Source organism: Amblyraja radiata, chromosome 17 (assembly GCF_010909765.2).
Source record: "Amblyraja radiata isolate CabotCenter1 chromosome 17, sAmbRad1.1.pri, whole genome shotgun sequence".
NCBI lineage: Eukaryota > Metazoa > Chordata > Chondrichthyes > Rajiformes > Rajidae > Amblyraja > Amblyraja radiata.
In genome coordinates this window covers 32634925-32648675 of record NC_045972.1, presented here as the reverse complement: position 1 = coordinate 32648675, position 13751 = coordinate 32634925, and the positions used below count along the sequence as shown (strand labels likewise).

The 13751-nt window shown below is 47.7% G+C and overlaps 1 protein-coding gene across 3 annotated transcripts in view; it reads right to left on the bottom strand.

The window, feature by feature from the left end:
- Positions 1–13751, bottom strand: part of LOC116982684 (engulfment and cell motility protein 3-like) — a 91019-nt gene that overhangs the window by 15878 nt on the left and 61390 nt on the right. The window contains exon 1 of one of the 3 annotated variants that reach the window (XM_033036041.1): positions 2956–3089. The exons of the other annotated variants lie outside the window; for them this stretch is intronic. The gene's annotated coding sequence lies outside the window, so the exon portion shown is untranslated. Of the gene's footprint in view, positions 1–2955; positions 3090–13751 lie in introns of those variants that run through there. 3 annotated transcript variants of the gene reach the window in all.

Sequence of the window (13751 nt, the reverse complement as noted above, 5' to 3'; positions counted from 1 at the left end):
TTGGGAAACAAACTTCAGCTTTCACGGCACTCAATTAAAGTTTTGTCCACACTGTGGATCAACAGGGAGTGAGCAGAGACATGGATCACAGCGAAGTGGGTCACAGTGAGCGAAGGGGTGTGGGAGTGAGGACAGGTGGTGGTGGGAGATGGAGGCAGGTGGGGTGGAGAGAGAGGAAATGGGAGAAGGTGAAGGAAGGAGAGGTGAGAGGAACGAAGAGGAGGAAGGTGAGAGGTGAAGGGGGGGTGAAAGGAGAGGAGGAAAGGTAGGGATTGGAGAAAAATGAAAGGAAGGGAAGGGAGAGGAGGAAGATGAGTGGACTTTGGTGAAAGAAGGGGAGGAGAGAGGATAAATAAACAGGGGCAGAAGGAACAGGTGGGTGAGTAGAGGAGGAAGGAGAGGAGCCACAGGGAGACTGGAGGGAGGTGAAAACGTTTTCAACAAAGTGAACGTTGTACAGCTCCCTCGCACAGAAAGAGTTTAGAGCAGAGATTGATGCCAATTGCCTGGGGCAGCCCGATTCATGTAGAGGAAAGGACAATAGGCTGGAAAATGAATGCCAGAGATCAGAGAGGGGGGTCTAAAATAATCAGTCGGCACCAGTATCCATGGCTACTGATTAATTTCTGCTGGGGGGAAGTGTGCTGCGTGAGAAAGCCAGTGGGAGACGAGAATGAAGGTTTGGGGGTGGGGGTGTTTGGAGAGACTGGGAGAGGTGAAGCTGGAACAGACTAGGAGAGGGGAGCTGAGGGTGTGGGAGAGGCCATGAGGAGAGAGGGACTGGGGGCTGGGAGAGATCAGGAGGGAAGGAGGCTGGGCGTTGAAGGGATCAAGAGGGAGGGGGAGGGGGGGTGGGAGAGAACGGGAGGGGGAGGGGCTGGGAGACACTGAGGAAAGAGGATGGGGGGGTAGAGAGGACTAGTAGGGGAGTGGGGTCGAGGGGTAGGTGAGACTGGGAGGAGAAGAGGCTGGGGGATGAGTTAATTGGCTATATTTAAGAGGGAGTTAGATGTGGCCCTTGTGGCTAAAGGGGATCAGGGGGTATGGAGAGAAGGCAGGTACGGGATACTGAGTTGGATGATCAGCCATGATCATATTGAATGGCGGTGCAGTCTCGAAGGGCCGAATGACCTACTCCTGCACCTATTTTCTATGTTTCTGTTTCTATGAGCTGACAGTGTGGCTCAGGGAGACCGGGGGGGAGGATGTAACTGGTGGTGGGGGAGACTGGGAGGGTGGAGGGGTTGGGGGACACTGGGAGAAGGGAGGCTGGGGGTGGTAAGGACCGATAGGGGAGAGGGGCCGATGGGTGGGAAAGACCGGGAGAGGGCCGTTGAGGGGTTGTGAGAGCGGAGGCTGGTGGATGAGGGAGGTTCTGAGGTACAGGATAGACCAGGAGCGGGTTGCTGGGGGGAGGAGGGGGTGGGTGGGAGAGGTCAGGGTGATGAGTTTCAAGCCCTGCATCAGAGGTGGCTGGATGGTCAGTGCTACTCACAGCCCATTTCTTCTCATTCCCTCCCTGTGCACAAGGCAACCTCCCATATTTGGAACGTTGGTCTAATTCTGAAACCACCATCACACAGAGTGACGCGGCTGTGTATTGTTGGCAGAGTTTAACTGATATGTTGCTGAACAACAACTTGACAATGAACAAACCTGGGCACATACTTTCTACGTGGTTGTTCCTAAAAGGAAACTAAACAAACACAGTCAGCCCCTCCAACCTGTTCTACCACTTAACACTTGACTTCAGTAAATTGTAAATTGTCCCTAGTGTGTAGGATAGTGCTAGTGTACGGGGTGATCGCCAGTTGGTGCAGACTCAGTGGGCCGATGGGCCTGTTTCCACGCTGTATCTCTAAAGTCTATCAACCTGAAACGTCACCTATCCATGTTCTCTAGAGATGCCGCCTGACTCGCTGAGTTACACGAGCACTTTGCGTCATTTTGAAGATCATGGCTGAGTTGCATCTCACCTGCACTCACCTGCCTCAGTTCATGGCCAATAAAACACCAAGGTGGCAAAGCAGGGGACGGGAGGGGTAGGGGGGGCATTCAGAAGCAGAAAGATCACAACACCCACTATTCCGCACACAAGGGGCATGCATTGTGTCTACGCCCAAAGGCCCTCCCCATACAAGATGCCAGGTATTCCTTGGGATAAAGAAAGTGGATCTCGACTCACAGACCCATTTCCCTTTTAAATAAGTTCCATCCAACCCTTTGAAATGTGCGCATGATAATAAAAGTAATCGTCTGGGTTCTTGCATTCTATATCTTTGTGCCCCAATTATTAAACCTGGGTGATGCGCGGCGCTTTCAGAGAAAAGGAGAAAACAATCAGTCACCTAGTCTCCAACATCTTCCCAGGCAGAGTTCTTAGGGGGGGGGGGGGGGGGGTGGTGGGGGTAAGAGATTCTCCAGCCTGTCTTTCCAATCACCCCTACATCTCCTCCTCTCTACACCGGGAGAAGCTCTACAGCATTGAAAGATGTAGCGCCAGGAGAAATTGTTCTGGCTCCAACATCCACACTGTCTCTCAGCCCCTACACTTGCTCACCCTTCCCCACATGGACCCTCTCACCTACCCCTGTGTTCAGCCTTCCCCACCCTCACCCTCTGACTATCTACACTCGGGTCTCTCACACTGACTATACTTCAACGTCCCCTCTCCCTCTCTGTCTCTCCTTCCCCTCTCTGCCTTTCCTACCTCTGTCTGTCTCTCCTACCTCTCTCTGTCTCTCCTACCTCTCCCACCCTCAAACAAGCTCAGTGCTGCCCACTACAATATCCTGGGTGAGAGAACGAGTGCTGATCTATTGGGGATTGGGGAAAAGACAAAATGCAGCCCAGCAGAGGTCCACACAACATCATCTGCACCTACTTCGTTGACCCGATTCTGTTGGGGGGCTGGGTGGTGGGAGTTACCTGCCTTGTCTTGCGTGGGAGTCTCACCTTGCCTGGGGAGTCTCGCTGCCGGCTCAGGAGCTGTTAACCTTTCAACGTGCTCATCCGCCCCCTTCTGTTCTAAATAGCAAACTGAACTGGAGCTGCCGCCTCTCAATTAATGTTATATCACGTAACATTAACTTTAACCCATTGTGTGCCTGATTCTATCACCAGTGACAGGATCTGCAGGTTTAAGGCAGATTTTACTTCGGAGTCACGTGAGTGACTACGTGAAGAACCCCGCCAGGACGCATGCGTGTCATATCGCTACACCCATTGCAACGAGTCACAGCAGGGGGAACGACGTTCCCCTTAGCGGCAGAATTTGAAAGCCAGGAACAGCAGGTAAGGAGACTGCGTTCCTTCCACTTACCTTACAGGTGGAGACATGGACCAGATCCACGAAGGCTGCGAAAAAGCTGGCGGGGGAGAACCGCGGAGTTGCGGGCAGCCAGCAGCAGCAGCCAACGGCACGCCAATCTCCCGTAATGGGAACAGCTGTGCCCGACTATGCTCCCGCACCGGCCACGGCCGGGCGGTAGAGCGAAGCAAAAAACTAACAGAGTCGTTGACTCCGATGAGTCCGACTCTGAATAGCCGCGAGCGGCCAGTGCCCGTGAGCATTGGGGCCGGTTGGAGCGGCTTCAGGAGCAGCCGCGAGCGGCCAGTGCCCGTGAGCATTGGAGCCGGTTGGAGCGGCTGGGAGCGGGGAACAAGAGCAGCCACGACGGCCAGTGCCCGTGAGCATTGGAGCCGGTTGGAGCGGCTGCAGGAACTGGAGCAGGAGCGGCTTCAGGAGCAGCCGCGACGGCCAGTGCCCGTGAGCATTGGAGCCGGTTGGAGCGGCTGCAGGAACTGGAGCAGCCGCGAGTGGCCAGTGCCCGAGAGCATTGGAGCCAGTTGGAGCGGCTGTTGGAGCAAATACTCCAAAGTGACAGGCTCCGGGAGATGGAGACTAGTCACAGTGGGCAGCTAGTAAGTCCTACAGCAGTACCTCTTGTAGGGCTGCACAGTGTTTCTCCCTCATCAGAGGGGAGTACAGGGGGTCAATTCTGGGCTGACCCTGAAGAGGGTGCAGAACATACCCCTAGTGCAAATGGGGTGCAAGAAAACCTATTGGATATGGTGTCCCAGTTTATTCAACCCGACCAAACTGGCCAAAACCTGGAACCTAAAATAGCTGCAAGTATCGACTACTTGTCATTCAACCAGCTATAAGGACAGGCATTATTGGACACCACAGCAAGACACTTACCACCAGGGAACTGCAAAACACTGAATGTTCCCAGTGTCAACCAGTGTATTTGAAAACATGTCGGAGCCTCAATCAGAGCCAGGGACTTGAAACTACAGAAAGTTCTGAAAGTCCTAATAGCGGGAATTACGGTTTTCGCCCGCACAATAAACAAAAAAGACATGACACAAGATCACCAGGATGCACTGGCTTTATTTTGCAACTACCAATACGAGTAAACAGTATTAGGAAAAAGTGCCATCCAACCGGCTTTAGACCCTAATTTGCAGGCCTATTCAAACCTGGAACCTCCAAGCCACCAATATTACTATTTGGAGGCAACTTATCAAAACAGGTAAAAGAACTTGACGAAGAGGGTAAAACCCTGGGGCTCATTAAAGCAACGTCTAAAAACTACTTCGGCCAGAAAAAGCACCCCTACGCACCACCAGTCGGCCAAGACAAACTGGTGAAAGCACAAAGGCCAGGAACACCCAACATCGGTCTTTTTAGACCATGGCCCAGACCGGCCTTCCTGGGGAATGCGCTAACCCTCAACACCGACCCAACTACAGATCCAGACACCGGCGCCTCAACGTCCACGGAGGATGCCGAAAAAGTAACAAACCTACCAATAGTAACCATGGAGGTAGGTGGGTCTGGTTCCTTACGAGGTTGGTGGGAGATTACAATTCTATCTGGATGCATGGAATAAATTAACTACCGACACTTATATTTTCAGAAGTATAGGGTTATACCATAGAATTTATACAAAAACATAATACTCCAGTTCAGCATGTACCGAACCGAATGTTCGTGCTTACAGGCAAAGAAAAATCAAAAGCGCCTGCTGAACTACAGTGGGCTTATAAAAAGGAGTAATGGAGGAACCCAACACGAATCACAGGAATTCGTGTCCAAAATCTTTATCATAAACAAGATGGTGGTTGCCACATCATCATAGATTTGACTAATTTGAATACTTTCGTACTATATATTCATTACTAGATGGAAACCTTTGTTACTGCTATGCAATTGATTTCCTAAGGTTACTACATGGCAAGCATCGATTTAAAAGATGCTTACCATACAGTACCCATTAGAGGTGACCACAGATGTTATTTAACACAATGGATCATCTGGGGTACACCCTTAACTCAGTTCACATGTCAGTGACTTTGCCGAAAGAAAAGGTTACAGCCTTAATGGAGGCTTGCAGCAAAATCATTGACATCACAAAACCATCCATCAGACTGGTAGCAAGAATAATTGGCATAATAGTGGCTGCGTTTCCAGCCACACAAATCGGACCTTTCCATTATAAAAAATTACAGAGGGCTAAAATACGAGCACTCAAAAATTATGGTGGTCATTTTGACAGACCAATGAAGCTACCAACAGAGGCCATAATGGAACTAAAATGGTGGAAAGATAACATTAGGCATTGTTCCAATCCAAACATTATCAGCAACCCGTCTATGGTACTACAAACTGATGCCAGTGCACTTGGTTGGGGTGCTACCAATTCCATCTCCAGCTGTGGGGGAGATGGAATGCACAGGAGGCATCATTATTACAACACTGGGCATAAACTACCTGGGAATGTTAAGTGCATTCCATGGCCTTAAGTCATATTGTTCTGGGTTATATCACCAGCATGTTAGACTACAAATTGACAACACCACCGTGGTAGCATATATCAACCATATGGGTGGAAACAAATCGACATCATGTGACAATCTGGCCAACACAATTTGGCACTAGTGTATCCAGAGATATTTGGATATCAGCTACCTACTTACCAGGTAAACTAAATTTAGTGGCAGACAACAGGTCACGCAAATTCAATGAAAACACTGAATGGATGTTGGATAAAAATGTATTTGTTGACATTACAGCACGGTATGGAACACCAGATATCGACCTATTCGCATCCAGGCTCACACCAGTTATCGAATTATGTTCATGGGAACCAGAACCTGGGGCAGCGGCAACAGATGCATTTTCGCTGCATTGGGGGATATTGTTTATTTATGCATTCCCTCCTTTCTGCCTCATCAGTCGGGTATTAAGGAAAATATAGCAAGACTCCGCGTCTGGTATTTTGATAGTACCCGATTGGCCTACTCAACCATGGGTGATACTCGACATGGTATTAGAACCATGCATCACCATCCATCATAGACTTAATTTACTGGTTCATCCCGCAACAAGGGGAAGTTACCCATGTCATAATTATATAAACCTATTAATTTGTAGAGTTTGAAAGCACCTCTACTACACCTGGGACTGACGGACCGAACAGTGGATATTATTTCAGCGGCCCACAGACAGTCCACCAAAAAACAGTACTTGGTGTCATCAAGAAATGGGAAAAGTACTGTCACAACAATAACATCACCCACAGATCTATGAACATCCTGTCTGTACTGGAATTCCTGGCAAGCCTCCATTACGATGAGAGGCTCAGTCATAGTGCCATCAACTGCGCCAGAAGTGCTCTGTCAACATACCTGTGGCAAGGAACAGAGCGGCATTCTGTTGGGACACACCCTGGTAACCAAACTCATGAGGGGCATTTTTAATGTTAATCCCCCAAGAACCAGGTACTCCCAAATATGGGATGTGAGCATTGTACTGACCATGTTAAGAAACTGGTCTCCAGCTACAGCTCTGTCCCTACAGAAACTGACTATGAAAACAGTCATGCTGATGGCCTTGGTCACGGCACAAAGGGTCCAGTCGCTACAGAAACTAAGGCTGGACAACATGACTATTTCATCTGGAAATTTAACTTTTCACATCAATGAATTAGTCAAACAGAACAGACAGGGGTCAGCAGGCCTAAAAACAGAATTCAGGGCCTACCCGACAGATGATCGTCTCTGTATTGTAACACACTTACTATTATATATGGAGTATACTAAGATCATCAGAGGCAAAGAAATGTCACTTTTAATCAGCTACAAACAGCCACTCAAAAAAGTGACAGTCCAGACCATCTCTAGATGGCTAAAACAGGTCCTAATAAAGGCTGGAGTAGACACTAGCATTTTTAAATCTCACTCCACCAGGGCTGCAGCTACATCGGCAGCTATGAAGTTGGATGTTCCTATGGACCAAATCCTCAAGACAGCAGGATGGTCAACGGAGAAAACTTTCCAACGATTTTATAACAAACCAGTCATTGAACCTGGAACATTTGCAGAAACAATTTTAAGTTCTGTAATATAATTTTACCCCATAAATAGGGGCTATAATTTGGTGTTAATATATTTATCGTTGGGTTTTCAATATCGTATTGATGTCTAATGATGTTAACACTATTCTCCCCATAATCAAGGCAGATGTGATGCATGGACTCGTTTCCACGGCATGAAATCACAGAGCTTTAAAATCTTCACGTAGTCACTCATGTGACTCCGAAGTAAAATAGTAAGATTAAATGAGAATTTACCAGTTTGAAGTTTGATCGTTATTTTATGAGGAGTAACGTTGAGGGATTACGTGCCCTCCGCTCCCACCCTTGATCATATATTCAACTGGTATATCTTCTCTAATCTTACTATGTTTAGTCATTACAGTTATCTGTGATTTCACACCGCTGCTTTGAAGAATGAAACGCATGCGTCCTGGCGGGGTTCTTCACGTAATCCCTCAACGTTACTCCTCATAAAATAACGATCAAACTTCAAACTGGTAAGTTCTCGTTTAATCTTACTATTCTAGTGATGTGAGTTTCACATTCTCCAGCGATAGACATCTCTGCTGCCTTGCCTCCCCATGTAATCTCCCCACCCCACTCTCCCCAATCAATACACCCAAGGATCATTCTCAACATCGCTCGAGCTGACCCATGGGAACATCATTTAACCCAAACCCCAAAGGCACCTCAGTCTGAGAGTGAGAGGACTATCCAGAAGATGGCGTCAGTGGGAGCAGTGGGTGGCACTGCTAACTCGGACAATCTTTGATCGGACGTTACTGGCTTTATCTTGCACTACACGTTATTTCCATTATCATGTATCTGTACACTATGAATGGCTCGATTGTAATCATGTATTTTCTTTCTGCTGATGGACACAAAACGCTGGAGTAACTCAGGTCAGACAGCACTTTGGAGAAAGGGAATAGGTGATGTTTCTGGTCAAGACCCTTCTTCAGACCGCTTCCCGCTGACTGGTTAGCACGCAACAAAAGCTTTTCACTGTACCTCAGTACATGTGACGAACTAAAGTAACTAACTCAGGAACCAAGATCCAAGCCGAGTCTCGAGCACCAAGCCCAGAGGGTGTGCGACACTGTCCAAGGCACCGCCTTCGGTACGAACCAGCATCTCATACCACAGTTCCACAAACGCAGCCTGCGGCCAATATCCATTCCACAGCCAACACCACTTTGTTTTGCAGATAGACACAAAGTGCTGGAGTAACTCGGCGGGTCAGGCGGCATCTCTGGTGAAAAAGGATGGGTGACGTTTTGGGTCAGGATCCTTGTTCAGTTTCTTGCTACACATCTAACCACTATGTTTTTGTGGAGGTTGTTCTGCACAGAACAACTGGCTGCTGAACTTCATACATAACACATTCACTTAATTTATTGGCTGTAAAGCATTTTGTGGAGATTCTGAGTGGAGTCATGGAGCACAGAAACAGGCCCTTCGGCCCATCACATCCATGGGGGCCTTATAACTACGCCAGTCCCATTTGCCTGTGTTTGAGCTGTGTTCCTCTTAACTTTTGGTATCTGAAGAAGGGTCTCGACCTGAAACGTCACCCATTCCTTCTCTCCAGAGATGCTGCCTGTCCTGCTGAGTTACTCCAGCATGTTGTGTCTATTTTTTGGTATCCATGTACCTGTCGTTTAAATGCCGCGATTATTCCTGTGGAAGCACGTTCCATATCCATGTAGTGACATATAATTGTCTGAAGAAGGGTTTCGGCCCGAAACGTTGCCTATTTCCTTCGCTCCATAGATGCTGCTGCACCCGCTGAGTTTCTCCAACATTTTTGTGTACCTCTAAATTGCAGATATTTCCAGCATTCTCTATCCTCCGTCTCTACTTCACAATTGGCATTACACATTGAACAATACACAGATACAGAAGTGTTTAAAAGGGAGGGAGAGAGCAGTTGTAGGATGCAGAAGAGATTGATTAATTTAGTCATTGCAGGGATGGGAGACTTTAGTTGTTGGACAAAGTGGTGATGCTAGCGGTATTCTCCTTCACAGAGAAGGCTGTGAGGGGAATCAAATGGAGGGATTTATAATCATGAGGGGTACAGGCAGATTCTTCTTCCCAGTGGCAGTAGAATCAAGAACACACGGATTTACAATGAAGATGATTGAACAGTGGCTAAAACTGACAGCAGAAACTATTTCTTTTTTTAACACGGTTCAGGCCCAAAATGCACAGCTGAGGAATGGTGGAGACGGGTTCAACTGTTGAATACAGTAAGAGGCAGGAGGATTTAATGAAAGAAAATAATTTGCAGGGCTACGTGGTTAGTGCAAGGGGGTACGACTGCTGGATTGTTCTTGGATAGAACAAGTACTAGCTCAACAGGCTGAATGGCCTCCTTCCATATTGTAACCCATATGTGACTCTTTATGGCTCCATTATCTATCAGCGAGGGTTCTAGCCCAGAGTTGCCGATCTAGGGAACCGTTTACCACCAGTAAATAGCTGCCACCGCACACCAGAATCCATTTACACTAGTCTACCAAATGGTCAACATCCTTAAAGAGACAGCCCAGGTGAAACTGACAGTTCCACTCTATCTGGTTAGACATATACACATTATGCATATCCCATATCTCACACTCACAGATTAACACCATGGAAATGCACCGACTCTCCTGCTAGTGCAGTGAGCAATATAAGTGAAGTGTAGCTACACCTGTCTGAGGACAGGAGCTGAGATTTACAGTGAGATCCATGGGAGAGATGAACGGACCTGGGTTGTAGTGGTGGGGCGGCATGGGAAATGGATGCACAAACCCATCCACTAAATTACCCTGTGTGGATCGCCCCCCCGAGACGCAAAGATGCCTGGACGAGGAGAGGAGAGGGATGTCAGATCCCGGGAACTGCTCCGGTACATCGAGCGCGCGGACCGACTGGACTTTGGACTTGGGGAATGGTGCCAGGACATGGATGTGCCTGCTTCTGCATTGTATACAAAAATAATTTCACAAATGAAGCACCATTGAAGCATTGAACCTTTGGCGTGAAGATGAAGACTATGGAGTGAAGATGAACACTATGGAGTCAAGATGAACACTATGAAGTGGGTTCTTGGGATCTGAAGGGGTTTGAGTGATCGTGTAGCTCTGCCCATAGCAGTGTTTGCTCCTGCCCCACCTCCTACCTGGCTGCACCGATACCCTGCCCTTACCTTGCGTCCCTCGCTGGGAGTTGTGCACCGGGAGTTGCTGGCTGCGGGCTGAGTGAGTGGGGAGGACATGTCCAGACCACGGTCCGTCGCAGAGGCAATGTGTCCACCTCCACCCGCGGCTGACCGTTCAGATCGAGCGCCGGAGGGCACTAGTAACCGGGCCGATAGACGGCAGGCTCCGGATAAAATGATAACAAAACCACCCGGGGATTGCAGCTTATTAATTTCTCTGCAGCAACTCGCAGAACACTCTCCGTGCTGACACCAGCACATCCCCAGCACAATGGGTTGCGGTGCTGTCCAATCAGACCTGGGCCCGGACAGCCTGTGTCAAGCCCCTGTCACGGGGACCTTCATCAGCTATTTACTTGGCTGCAAGCCAGCAGAGCCGACAGCTCACTAAAACTGACGCAAACCTATTTCAAAAATTGTTTGCTCATTTGCAGCATAGATTCATTAAAAAATTAGGCCAGGATTAGGACACGGCAAAGTCATACAGTGCCGGGGCAGAGGCAGGATAAATACTGCTCCGTGAACTATCCCATATTGGCGCCATGGACAGTGTTGGCCCCATTTTCCCCAGCGTGGTGGGTTGTCCACAGACCCCGTGCATCAGGCGCGCTGGTCTCAGCTGCAATTCACGCATTGCTGCCTCGACTGGCTGGCCCAGCAAATAACTCGTTATCACCTATCCCACAACCAACAATGGCCCATTGTGGGCTCTACCTTTCCATGATCAACGTTCCTTTCTGAATATCTTTCATTCATTTGTCCTATGTACTTTCTATCTTATCTCTCGTTTCCCTTTCCTCGACTCTCAGTCTGAAGAAGGGTCTCGACCCAAAACGTCACCTATTCCTTTTCTCCAAAGATGCTGCCTGACCCGCTGAGCTACTCCAGCTTTTTGTGTCTCTTTGGTTTAAACCAGCATCTGCAGTTCCTTCCTCACAAGTTCATAAGTTGTAGGAGCAGAATTAGGCCATTCGGCCAATCAAGTCTACTCCACCATTCAAGCATGGCTGATCTTTCTTTCCCTCTTAACCCCATTCTCTGCTTTCTCCCCATAGCCCCTGGCACCCGTATTAATCAAGAATCTATCAATCTCTACCTTAAAAATATCCACAGCCGTCTGTGGCATTGAATTCCACAGATTCACCACCCTCTAAAATTCCTCCTCATCTCCTTTCTAAAGGTACATCCTTTTATTCTGATGCTATGGCCTCTGATCCTAGACTCTCCCACTAGTGGAAATATCCTCTCCACATCCACTCTATCCAGGCCTTTCACTATTCGGTAATCTTACACAATCCAATGGAAGGGATCCACAGAGGAGGGAGGGTATGTTGGGACAGGCAGCCGTGGGCCTGTAAGCCAGAAGTGGACCAGGTAAATAAGGGAGAGGAGATGTTTTGACGAGGTAACGTGGTAGATATCATGTGCAGCTCAGACATTGTGAGCCAGAGGGCATGCTCGTGTGCTGTTCTATGTTACAGAGGGGAAGGGAGAATGGGGAGATGGAGGTGGGAGAAAAGAAACTTGAAAGGTAGCTCAAAGTCAAAGACCATCAATTCTCAAGATTTTTCCATGAGAGAAACCCTATATAATTGAGCAGTGCTGGTGATTCCCCTGATAGCTGTGATCACGTCCCAGGTCTCTATCTTTAGACATACAGCATGGAAACGGGTCCTTTGGCCCACCAAGTCCGTGCCGATCAATGATCCCCATACACTAGCACTATCCTATACACTAGGAACAATTTATAATTTACAGAACCCAATTAACCTACAATCTTGTACATCTTTAGAGTATGGGAGAGCACCAGATCACCCAGAGAAAACCCATGCAGTCACAGGGAGAATGTACAAACTCTGTATAGACAGTGCCCATAGTCAGGACCAAACCCGGGTCTCCGGCGTTGTAAGGCAGCAACTCTACCACTGTGACACTGTGTAACTCTTTGGCCTGGCTCAGCAGCACTTTCTGCAGAACCACAGTTTTGGGGAGGTCAGATCAACTGAATGGCGACAAAGTCAACCTTCCCAACCTTCATCTTGTGGTTTGGACACTTCTTGTAGTATCAAGCCCCATATTGATGGAAAGATTAAACGAGAATTTACCGTTTGAAGTTTGATCTGGATTTTATGAAAAGTTGGAGTGGGAGACTACGTGAGGAACCTGCCAGCCCGCATGCGCAACAATCTTCAGAGCCACTGTATGAAACCACAGTCCACTTAAACCAGAATCAAGCTATAGAAAGATTAATAACCTTTGACTTACCGAATGAAATTTATGAGATTCAGGGTTGGGAGTGGAGGGCACGTAGTCTCTCACTCCAACTTCTCATAAAATCAAGATCAAACTTCAAACGGTAAGTTCTTGTTTAATCTTTCTATTTTATTTCAAGGTTTCGTGACGAGACTTGTGGCTTCATGCAGTAAACCAATCTGTATGGGAACACACTACACAGATAAACCATAAATGGTAGAAAATACATGGGCCATTAACAACATGATGCTACCTTTACATACATGTACACCGCCCTTAATTGGACTACAGTCCCATTTGCCTTTGAGTTAGACAACAGCTCATGTAGCACAGTCCACAATTCTATCTGCAATCGTCCAAACATGTTAAACGATATTTTATAACTTCCAAAAGAGCGTTCATCTGAGCCTCCTGCTGTTGCAAGAATGTGACCAAGAGGAACATCCATTCTATTAGCTGCTGACATGCCTGGGAGAGTGTGACTTGAAATTATCTGTATTCACTCCCGCTTTCAGCTGCTTACACTCTATCCATCTTGAAATAGTCTGCACCAACACTCTCTTGTGAGACTATTTTATAACTTTTCCTTCATCTCATAGGTTCTTAGTAACCATTAGTAACCTTAGTACCTTTTCACATAATAAACACCACAATCTCCGATCTGGTGGGCATGCTGTCAACTCCAACTTGTGCCCAACCGTGCCTACTCTGCTTTATGAGTTCATTCACATAAAATGCTACCCTCTTGTCAGATATGACCAAGTGATCCAGGCGGAGATTGCGTAATGACTGAGTTCTTCGTGCTGAAGTAAGTGTCAGAAGCATGACTAACTTAAGAGTAACTACTCCAACGTTAGGGATGCAGCTGATGTCAATTTGTGTTAAAAAATATTTAACCCTGATTA